Below are 9493 nucleotides of genomic sequence, written 5' to 3'. Positions count from 1 at the left end.
CATTGTAAAAATTGACTCTTGCCTTGTGGGAAATTGGAGAGTCTTGTGAAGACATAAAATTTTGTAAAGTTGTTACTCTTGTATTTCCAGTTTGAGTTTCTGTAAAGGAATTTAGGAAGATTTAGGGAATTGAATAGTTGTGAAGCTTGTATGTCTCTTAAGAAAACAAAAAGGAAGTAGCTAGAGGTTACAATGGAATGAACCTGATAAACACCTTCTGATAGTCCATGTTAGGGTTTTGAACACCATCTCCATCTTCAGCACCCCACACAAAATGTTTATGTGTGTTTCCAAAATTCCAAGGAGAAATCTTCTTGTCCAAAAACTATCTTAAGTTGCTTTTGAATTATTCCTTTAGAGAATATAGAGAGACATGCTGCTAACCATCCTGAATAATCTAAACAGAGTTTGGATTAAATGTCACCATTTCTACATTAGGGGAGGTGATTCGCACATATACTAAAATTGGAACGATACAGAGAAGATTAGCCTGGCCCCTGCGCAAGGATGACACGCAAATTCGTGAAGCGTTCCATATTTTTTAATCATCAAGACAGTATGGTATTGGCACAAAAACAGACACATAGATCAATGGAAGAGAAGAGAAAACCTAGAATTGGACCCACAGCTGTGTGGCAAATTAATCCTTGACAAAGCAGGAAAGAGTATCCAATGAAAAAACGACAGCCTCTTTAACAGATGGTGCTGGGAGAACTGGACAGCAACATGCAAAAGGATGAAACTAGACCACTTTCTTACACCATACACAAAAATTAACTCAAAATGGATGAGGGGCCTGAATGTGAGATAGGAAACCATCAAAACCCCAGAGTAGAAAGCAGGACATAAACTCCTTGACCTCAACCACAGCCATTTCCTACTCGACACATCCCCAAAGGCAAGGGAATCAAGAGCAAAAATAGACTATTGGGACTTCATCAAGATAAAAAGCTTCTGCGCTGCAAATGAAACAATCAATAAAACTAATATGCAACTGATGGAATGGGAAAAGATAGTTGCAAATGACATATCGGATAAAGGGCTAGTATCCAAAATCTGTAAGAAACTCACCAAACTCCACACCCTAAAAACAAAGAATCCAGTGAAGAAATGGGCAGAAGACATGATTAAATACTTCTCCAAAGAGGACATCCAGATGGCCTACAGGCACATGAAACGATGCTCAACATCACTCATCATCAGGCAAATACAAATCAAAACCACACTGAGATACCACCTCATGCCAGTCAGAGTGGCAAAAATGAACAAATAATGAAACTATAGATGCTGGTGAGGATGTGGAGAAACAGGCACTCACCTACACTCTTGGTAGGAATGTAAATGTGCGGCCGCTCTGGAAAACAGTGTGGAGGTTCCTCAAAACCCCTATAACTCCCCTATGACCCAGCAATAGCACGGCTAGGGATTTACCCAAGGGATACAGAATTGCTGATGCATAGGGGCACATGTACCCAATGTTCATAGCAGCACTTTCAACAATAGCCAAATCTTGGAAAGAGCCTAAATGTCCATCACCTGATGAGTGGATCAAGAAGATGTGGTTCATCTATACAATGGAATACTACATGGCAATGAGAAAGAATGAAATCTGGCCATTTGTAGCAACATGGATGGAACGCAAGGGTGTCATGCTAGGTGAAATAAGTCAGAAAAGGTCAGATACCATATGTTTTCACTCATAACTGTAAGAGGAGAAACTTAATAGAGGATCACGGGGGAGAGGACGGGGAAAAATATTTGGGGAGAGGGAGGTACACCATGAAAGACTCCTGAATACTGAGAACAAACTGAGGACTGATGGAAGAGAGGGAGAAGGGAAGGGGGGTGATGGGCATGGAGCAGGGTGCTTGTGGGGATGAGCACTGGGTATTACATGGAAACCAACTTGACAATAAACTATAAAAGAAAAAAAAGGATTAGAATACTTCAATTTAAAGCATCATGCAGTCTTTCCTGTGGGCTTTGACTTGTGGGCAAACTTGTAACTTTTACTTTCTTTTCCAAAGGAAATATTCCAGCTCAAATATCTAGATGGCTCAAGTGTACAAAATTAACCTTAAAGCAGGACACTTAAAGCAGTGTATATGACATTTGACCACCAAGAAGCATTTTCTTGGATCAAGAATTTACAAAAGAAAAACTTTTTGACTTGTTTTTCTCTTATATCCTGAAATTTGTATCACACTGTATTTAAAAGAATTATAAACAACCTAGCCTCATTTCTTAAGGGACATATTTATATAAAGCTCTGCCTCTTACTTAATGTGTCTGTGGGGTTTTTAAATTAATTAAACATTTATTTAGTGTCCTGTCATTTATTGCACTAAGAATGGGAAATACAAAAAGGGATAAGACCTTCACTGATAAGGCGTTTTTTGTTTTTGTTTTTCTTAACAACTTACACATACTTTATTTATATGGTTCAAAACCTTATGATACATAGGATGTTTAATGTAGTTGACTTCAGCTTTGTTCACATTGACTCTGGTGAATTATATTTGGGTTTTCTAAGCTTGAGTCCCTACTCAATTGCTGCTGTTGCTGTTCATTTGTTTTCTCTCAGGATCAAGGTGGATACTTTCATATAAAATCATATTTTTAATTTTTTCTTTGTCAATTATTTCCTAGATACTTAGCCTAGCATAATTATACCTACAATGGAAACATTATCCTAGAGTCACCAAGAAAAATCCTCCTACTCCAACATCACATGATCTTTTAATTCTATTAGCAAAAACTGTCCACAGCCAGCCACAACAGATACTAATGAACAATATAATACCAATCCATGGAATGTTTTTGACATCTTAAATTCCTAGAGGCTTAAAAGTCTTCTCATTGGATGGGCTCCAGTGCAGCAATCATGGGCTCCAGTCAATTGCAAGTATTTTCTAGGAAAGGAGATTTTGTCTTTTTCATCTCCACAATCTATCAGAATACCTTATTCACAATACAGTGAAAGCTTGATTAGATTAATTGTGATTGTATTAAATTGCGGCCAGAATTTTCAGGGTGTTCTTCCTATGAGTTGAGCTCTGCACGGGTCTTCTACAAAATCAAGGTCTACTCAGGAGGCAGGAAGGCAGGAAAGTGCTATGGGAATTACAGCTCACCTTCAGTGGGAGACACCATATAAGAATGATATGTAACATATCTGACCTGGTCTACTGTATTTGTTAGGAGTCTTCAACCCTCTTTGTCATCCTAGCATGTGTCACGAAGTTGCAAGAAGGACCATAGAAACAGTGGTCTGAGAAGTGAGAGTGATAATTTAGTTCCAGGAAGAGTAGTGGAATGGAGACACATAAACTCTGTTTATGGATTTAAGCCATATTGAGATCCTGGATAGCAATCCAACCTGCAGGTCCTTAGTGAAGCGGATGACCCAAGAACTGTGTTGATGCATTGGCCAGGAGCAAAACACATCTCTGCTGTGATCTTATTTGATTTAATGGACTCCAGCTCAGCAATACTTTTTTCTCAAGACAAATGTTTTGCGGATGAGATACATTGATCATTCAGATTTTATATAGAAAAAAATTATAGAACAGAAAATCATTACACTAACCAGAATTTGGGGAAAGGATTTATTTTTATTTCTAATGTTTATTAATATTTGAGGGAAAGAGAAAGAGAAGGAGGGAGGGAGAAAGAGAGACAGAGAGACAGACAGAGAGAGAGAGAGAGGAGAGAGAGAGAGAGAGAATGAGCTGGGGAAGGGCAGAGAGAGAGGGAGACACAGTATCCAAAGCAGGATCCAAGCTCTGAGCTTTCAGCACAGTGCCCAATGAGGGGCTTGAATTTATGAGCCATGAGATCATGACCTGAGCCAAAGTTGGACACGCAACTGATTGAATCACCTAGGCACTCCTAGGGAAAGGGTTTTTTTTTTTTAATGTTTTATTTTTATTTTTAATAGAGAGAGAGACAGAGCATGAGAGGGGGAGGGGCAGAGAGAGAAGGAGACACAGAACCAGAAGCAGGCTCCAGGCGCTGAGCTAGCTGTCAGCACAGAGCCTGACGCGGGGCTCGAACCCATGAACGTGAGATCTGACCTGAGCCGAAGCCGGAGGCTTAACCGACTGAGCCACCCAGGCGCCCCGGGAAAGGGTTTTTATATCATGGAATGTCTAAGTACAGTGAAAACATTTAAGAAGAAGTAAAATCCATGGTGAGAACTTGCCAAAACATTAACAATCCTATAATTTATAAGACAGAGAAATAAAATCATGTGCATTAAAAGAAAGGCTGTCATGGGCACTTGGGTGGCTCAGTCGGTTGAGAGTGTGACTTCTGCTTAGATCATAATCTCACTGTCCATGGGTTCAAGCCCTGCATCAGGCTCTGTGCTGACAGCCCAGAGCCTGGAGCCTGCTTCAGATTCTGTGTCTCTCTCCTTCTCTGCCTCTCCCCTGTTCAAGTTCTGTCTCTCTCTGTCTCTCAAAAATAAATAAACTTTTAAAAAAAATTAAAAATAAATAAAAAATAAATTAAAAAGGGCTGTCATGATCTATTAGCATTTATTGCACCTTATTATGTTTAAGGCATTCATCCTGAATTAACTATTATCTTATTGAATACTCAACCACTCTGAGGTAGATATCATTATTTTCTTTTTACAAAGGAAATCTGAGGTTAACAGACATTAAATAAATTTCACAACGTTATAGAACTAGTACATAATGGAGTTGACATTTGAAGCATGCTCTTTTTTTAAAAAAATCCATTTTGAGAGAGAGAGAGAGTGAGCAAGCATATGCATAGGGGCAAAGTAGAAAACGAGGGAGAGAAAGAATCTTAAGCGGGCCAGACTCTGCACTGTCAGCGCACAACCCAATTCAGAGCTTCATCTCACAAACCACAAAATCTCAATCAGAGCCAAAATCAAGAATTGGACACTTAATGGACTGAGCCACCCAGGCACCCCTGAAGCATACACTTAAGCATGTTTGATAGACGTTTGAATCAGTTCTGAGAATTTTTGTTAACACATGGAGTATTTCTTAGGATTACATTCAGCTGAGTATAAAAGAAAAATTCCAAAACCTAACTGCTCTCAGGTAAATAACTGCAGCACAAGATAGTGTAGAGTTGGTATAGCTGCTCTTTCTTGAAGTTCTGGACCACAGCCACTAACAGCTCATTGCCACAAACTTGGTAGCTATTCCAAATATAAAGGAGGATGGGAACCTCAGTCTTTCTTCTAGGGGGCAGTGTGCTCAGCTACAAAGCAGCCTTCTTTCATGAAGGAAGAAAGTAAAAATGGATGGAAGGATCCAAACATAATTATTTCTGCCAAAAAATATGCAAATTGTGTTTTTTCCCCAGTTTTATTAAGATGTAATGTATACTACTTTTGTATTAGTTTTAGGTATACAACATGATGATTAGATGTGTATATATTGTGAAATGATTACTATAATATATTTAGTTCACATCTATCACTTCATGTGGTTATAATTTTTTTCCCCGAATGAGAAGTTTTAAGACTTAATCTCTTAGCAACTGTCAAATATATGATGCAGTATTTGTTAACTTTAGTCACCATACTATGCATTTTACCCACAGAATGCAAATTTTGTTTAAATATTCATGTCTTATCCACAATCCATAATGTTAAAACTATTCTTTGAATTATTTGTGTGCAGTAAAATCTTAAATAATTGAAATATTCAATGAAATGGTAGGTTGTGCTTAATTTAATTCTTTGTTTTAAGATTTATCAACAACCGTTTTAGTTTCAGCCCTTTAAAAATATATTCTTGGTTATTGCTTTTATTATATAAATGCTAGTGAACACAATCCGTACTAATCATTGAGGTCTCTGAAATGCTGATTAGCAATCACTTTATCATTGGTTTCTCTCCATTCCTTTAGATTTATTTGTTTGATAAAATCCTTTCCTGAGCTCTGAGCTGTGCTAGGTGCTAAGATGGGATTAAAAGAATATAAAGCATTTTCTGTCATGTCAAGCACTTCAAGTCTAGAAATACATACATTTTGATTACGCATTTTTATTTTGAAATAATCACAAATTATAGAAAAGTTGTAAGTACAGTAGGAGTAATTTTTCCCTGACTTTTCGAAAGTAAGTTATTGACATGGTGCTCTATTACCTCTGAATGCTTGTTTCCTAAAAACAAGGACATTATTCTATATTATCATAAAAATGATTAAAATCAGAAAAGTAAGTATTGGAATATCACCAATCTTTGGATCCCATTAAAGTTTCATTAATTTATTTATACTATTTCTAATAGCAAAAAGAGAAAACTCATAATCATATTTCCTATTTAGTCTTCATGGCAGTCTTCTTCAATCAGCAATAGTTCTTTGGTTTTTCCTTGACTTTCAGGAACTCAATAATTTTGACAATTCCAGAATGTTGACAATTCTGTAGCCCTTCCATCAATTTGGGTTCATCTTACATTTCCACATAATTAGGTTCAAGTAATCCATTTATTGCAGGAATATTACAGCAGGGGTGCTGAGTACATCCTATGAATTGGCAAATAATTTTGATTTGTCCCATTACTAGTAATGTCCACTTGACGAACGTAGTGTCTGCCAGGCTTCTCCACTGTAAATTTACACTTTTTCCCTTTGTAATTAGTAAATATTTTGTAGGGGGAGGGAGACGTTTTGATCTTTTAATACTCCATTCCTCATGAAACGTTCACATTATGTATATATGTCTGTATATACATCAGTACGAGCTCATAGATTTTTTAAAAATATGATTCATTGTCAAGTTACCTAACAGAATATATTCAGTGTGCTTTTGGTTTTGAAAGTAGATTCCCATGATTCATTGCTTACATATAACACCCAGTGCTCATCCCAATGAGTGCCTTCCTCAATTAATCACCCACTTTCCCCTCTCCTCCACCTGCCCACCTCAACCATCTGTATTTAAGGGTCTCTTATGGGTTTGCCTCCTTATCTGTTTGAAACATTTTTCCCCTTCCCTTTTCCCTTGGTCTTCTGTTAAGTTTCTCAAGTTCCACATATGAGTGAAAGTATATGATATCTGTCTTCCTCCTACTGACTTATTTTATTTAGCATAATACTCTCCAGTTCCAATCACGTTGTTGCAAATAACAAATTTTCATTCTTTCTCAATGCCAAGTAGTATTCCATTATATATGTATACACACACACACACACACACACACACACACACACAGCTTCTTTATCCATTCATCAGTTGATGAACATTTGGGGTCTTTCCAAGATTTGGCTATTGCTGAAAGTGCTGGTATAAACATTGGGATACGAGTACCTCTATGAATCAGCATTCCTGTATCCTTTGGATAAATTCCTAGTAGTGATATTGCTGGGTCACAGGGTAGTTCTATTTTAAATTTTTTCAGGAAACTCCACACTTTTTTCCAGAGCAGCTGTACCACTTTGCATTCCCACCAACAGTGCAAGAAAGTTCTCATTTCTCCACATCCTCACCAACATTGTTGTTTCCTGAGTTGTTAATTTTTGCCACACTGACCAGTGTGAGGTGGTATCTCAATTTGGTTTTGATTCATATTTCCCAGAAGATGAGTGATGTTGAGCTTCTTTTCATGTGTATATTGGCCATCTGGATATCTTTTTTGGAAAAGTGTCTATTCATGTCTTTGGCTCTTTTCTTCACTGGATTATTTGTTTTTTGTTGTTGAGTTTGGTGAGTTCTTTATAGATTTTGGATACTAACTCTTTATCTAAGACATATCTATCTTTATGTCATTTGCAAATATCTTTTCCCATTTAGTCATTTGCCTTTTAGTTTTGTTAATTGTTTCCTTTGCACTGCAGAAGCTTTTATCTTAATGAGATTTCAGTAGTTCATTTTTGCTTTTATTTCCCTAGGCTTCAGAGACATGTCAAGTAAGAAGTTGCTGCTGCTGAGGTCAAAGAGGTTGTTGCCTGTTTTCTCCTCTAGGTTTTGATGGTTCCCTGTCTCACATTCAGGTCCTTCATGAATTTTGAGTTTATTTTTGTGTATGGTGTAAGGAAGTGTGGTCCGGTTTCATTCTTCTGCATATTGCTGCCCAGTTCTCCCAGCACCATTTGCTAAAGAGACTGTCTTTTTACCATTGGATACTCTTTCCTGCTTTGCCAAAGATTAGTTGGCCAAACATTTGTGAGTCCAGTTCTGATTTCTCTATTCTATTCCATTGGGCTATGTGTCTGTTTTTGTGCCAGTACATACTGTCTTGATGATGACAGCTTTGTGGTAGAGGCTAAAATCCAGGATTGTGATGCCTCTGCTTTGGTTTTCTTTTTCAACATTAATTTGGCTATTCAGGGTTTTTTGTAGTTTTATATAAATTTTAGGATTTTTTTTGTCCTAGCTTTGAGAAGAATGTTGGTACAATTTTTGATTGGGATTTCATTGAATGTGCAGACTGTTTTGGGTAGTGTTGACATGTTAACAATATTTGTTCTTCCAATCAGTGAGCACAGAATATTTTTCCATTTCTTTGTGTTTTCTTCAATTTCTTTCATAAGTTTTCTCTAGTTTTCAATATACAGATCTTTTACATCTTTGATTAGGTGTATTCCTATATATTTTGTGGTTCTCAGTGCAATTGTAAATGTAATCAATTTATTGATTTCTCTTTCTGCTGCTTCATTATTGGTGTATAGAAATGTAACCAACTTTGCTGGGTTCATTTATCAGTTCTAACAGCTTTGTGGTGGAGTACTTTGGGTTTTCCATGTAGAGTATCATGTCATCTGCAAAAAGTGAAAGGTTGACTTCTTCTTTGCCAATTTGGATGCCTCTTATTTAATTTTATTGTCTGATTGTTGAGGCTAGAACTTCCAACTCTATGTTAAATGACATTGGTGATAGTGGACATCACTATTGTGTTCCTGATCTCAGGGAGAAAGCTCTCAGTTTTTCCCTATTGAGGATGATATCAGCTGTGGGCTTTTCATGTATGGCTTTTATGATGTTGAGATATGTTCCTTCTATCCTGACTTTCTTAAGGATTTTTATTAAGAAAGAATGCTGTATTTTGTCAAATTTTTTTCCTGCATCTATTCACAGGATCATGATCATACAGTTCTTATCCTTTCTTTTATTAATGTGATGTATCACATGGATTGATTGGTTCAATGAATATTGAACCAGCCCTGCAGCTCAGGAATGAATTCCACTTGATCATATTATGAGTTTATGAGTTTTGTTTATTCTTTCAAAAAATCAGCTTTTAGATTCATTTATCTGTTCTATTGTTTTTTGGATTCCATATTATTTATTTCTGCTCTAATCTTTATTATTTCTCTTCTTCTGCTGGCTTTGAGGTTTCTTTGCTATTCTGCTTCTAGTTCCTTTAGGTGTGCAGTTTTGTATTTGGTTTTGTATTTAGGGTTTTTCTTGTTTCTTGAGATAGGCCTGGATTGCAGTGTATTTCCCTTTTTGGACTGCCTTTACTGCATCTTGAAGTATTTGGACGGTCATGTTTTCATT

The 9493-nt window shown here is 36.9% G+C and overlaps 1 pseudogene; it reads left to right on the top strand.

Annotated features, from left to right (window-relative positions):
* Positions 1-443: 443 nt before the first annotated feature.
* LOC115272816 lies at positions 444-542 on the top strand (annotated as a pseudogene).
* Positions 543-9493: the final 8951 nt, after the last annotated feature.

This window comes from Suricata suricatta, chromosome 11, assembly GCF_006229205.1.
Source record: "Suricata suricatta isolate VVHF042 chromosome 11, meerkat_22Aug2017_6uvM2_HiC, whole genome shotgun sequence".
Taxonomy (NCBI): Eukaryota; Metazoa; Chordata; class Mammalia; order Carnivora; family Herpestidae; genus Suricata; species Suricata suricatta.
This window is presented reverse-complemented; position numbering and strand designations above follow the sequence as displayed.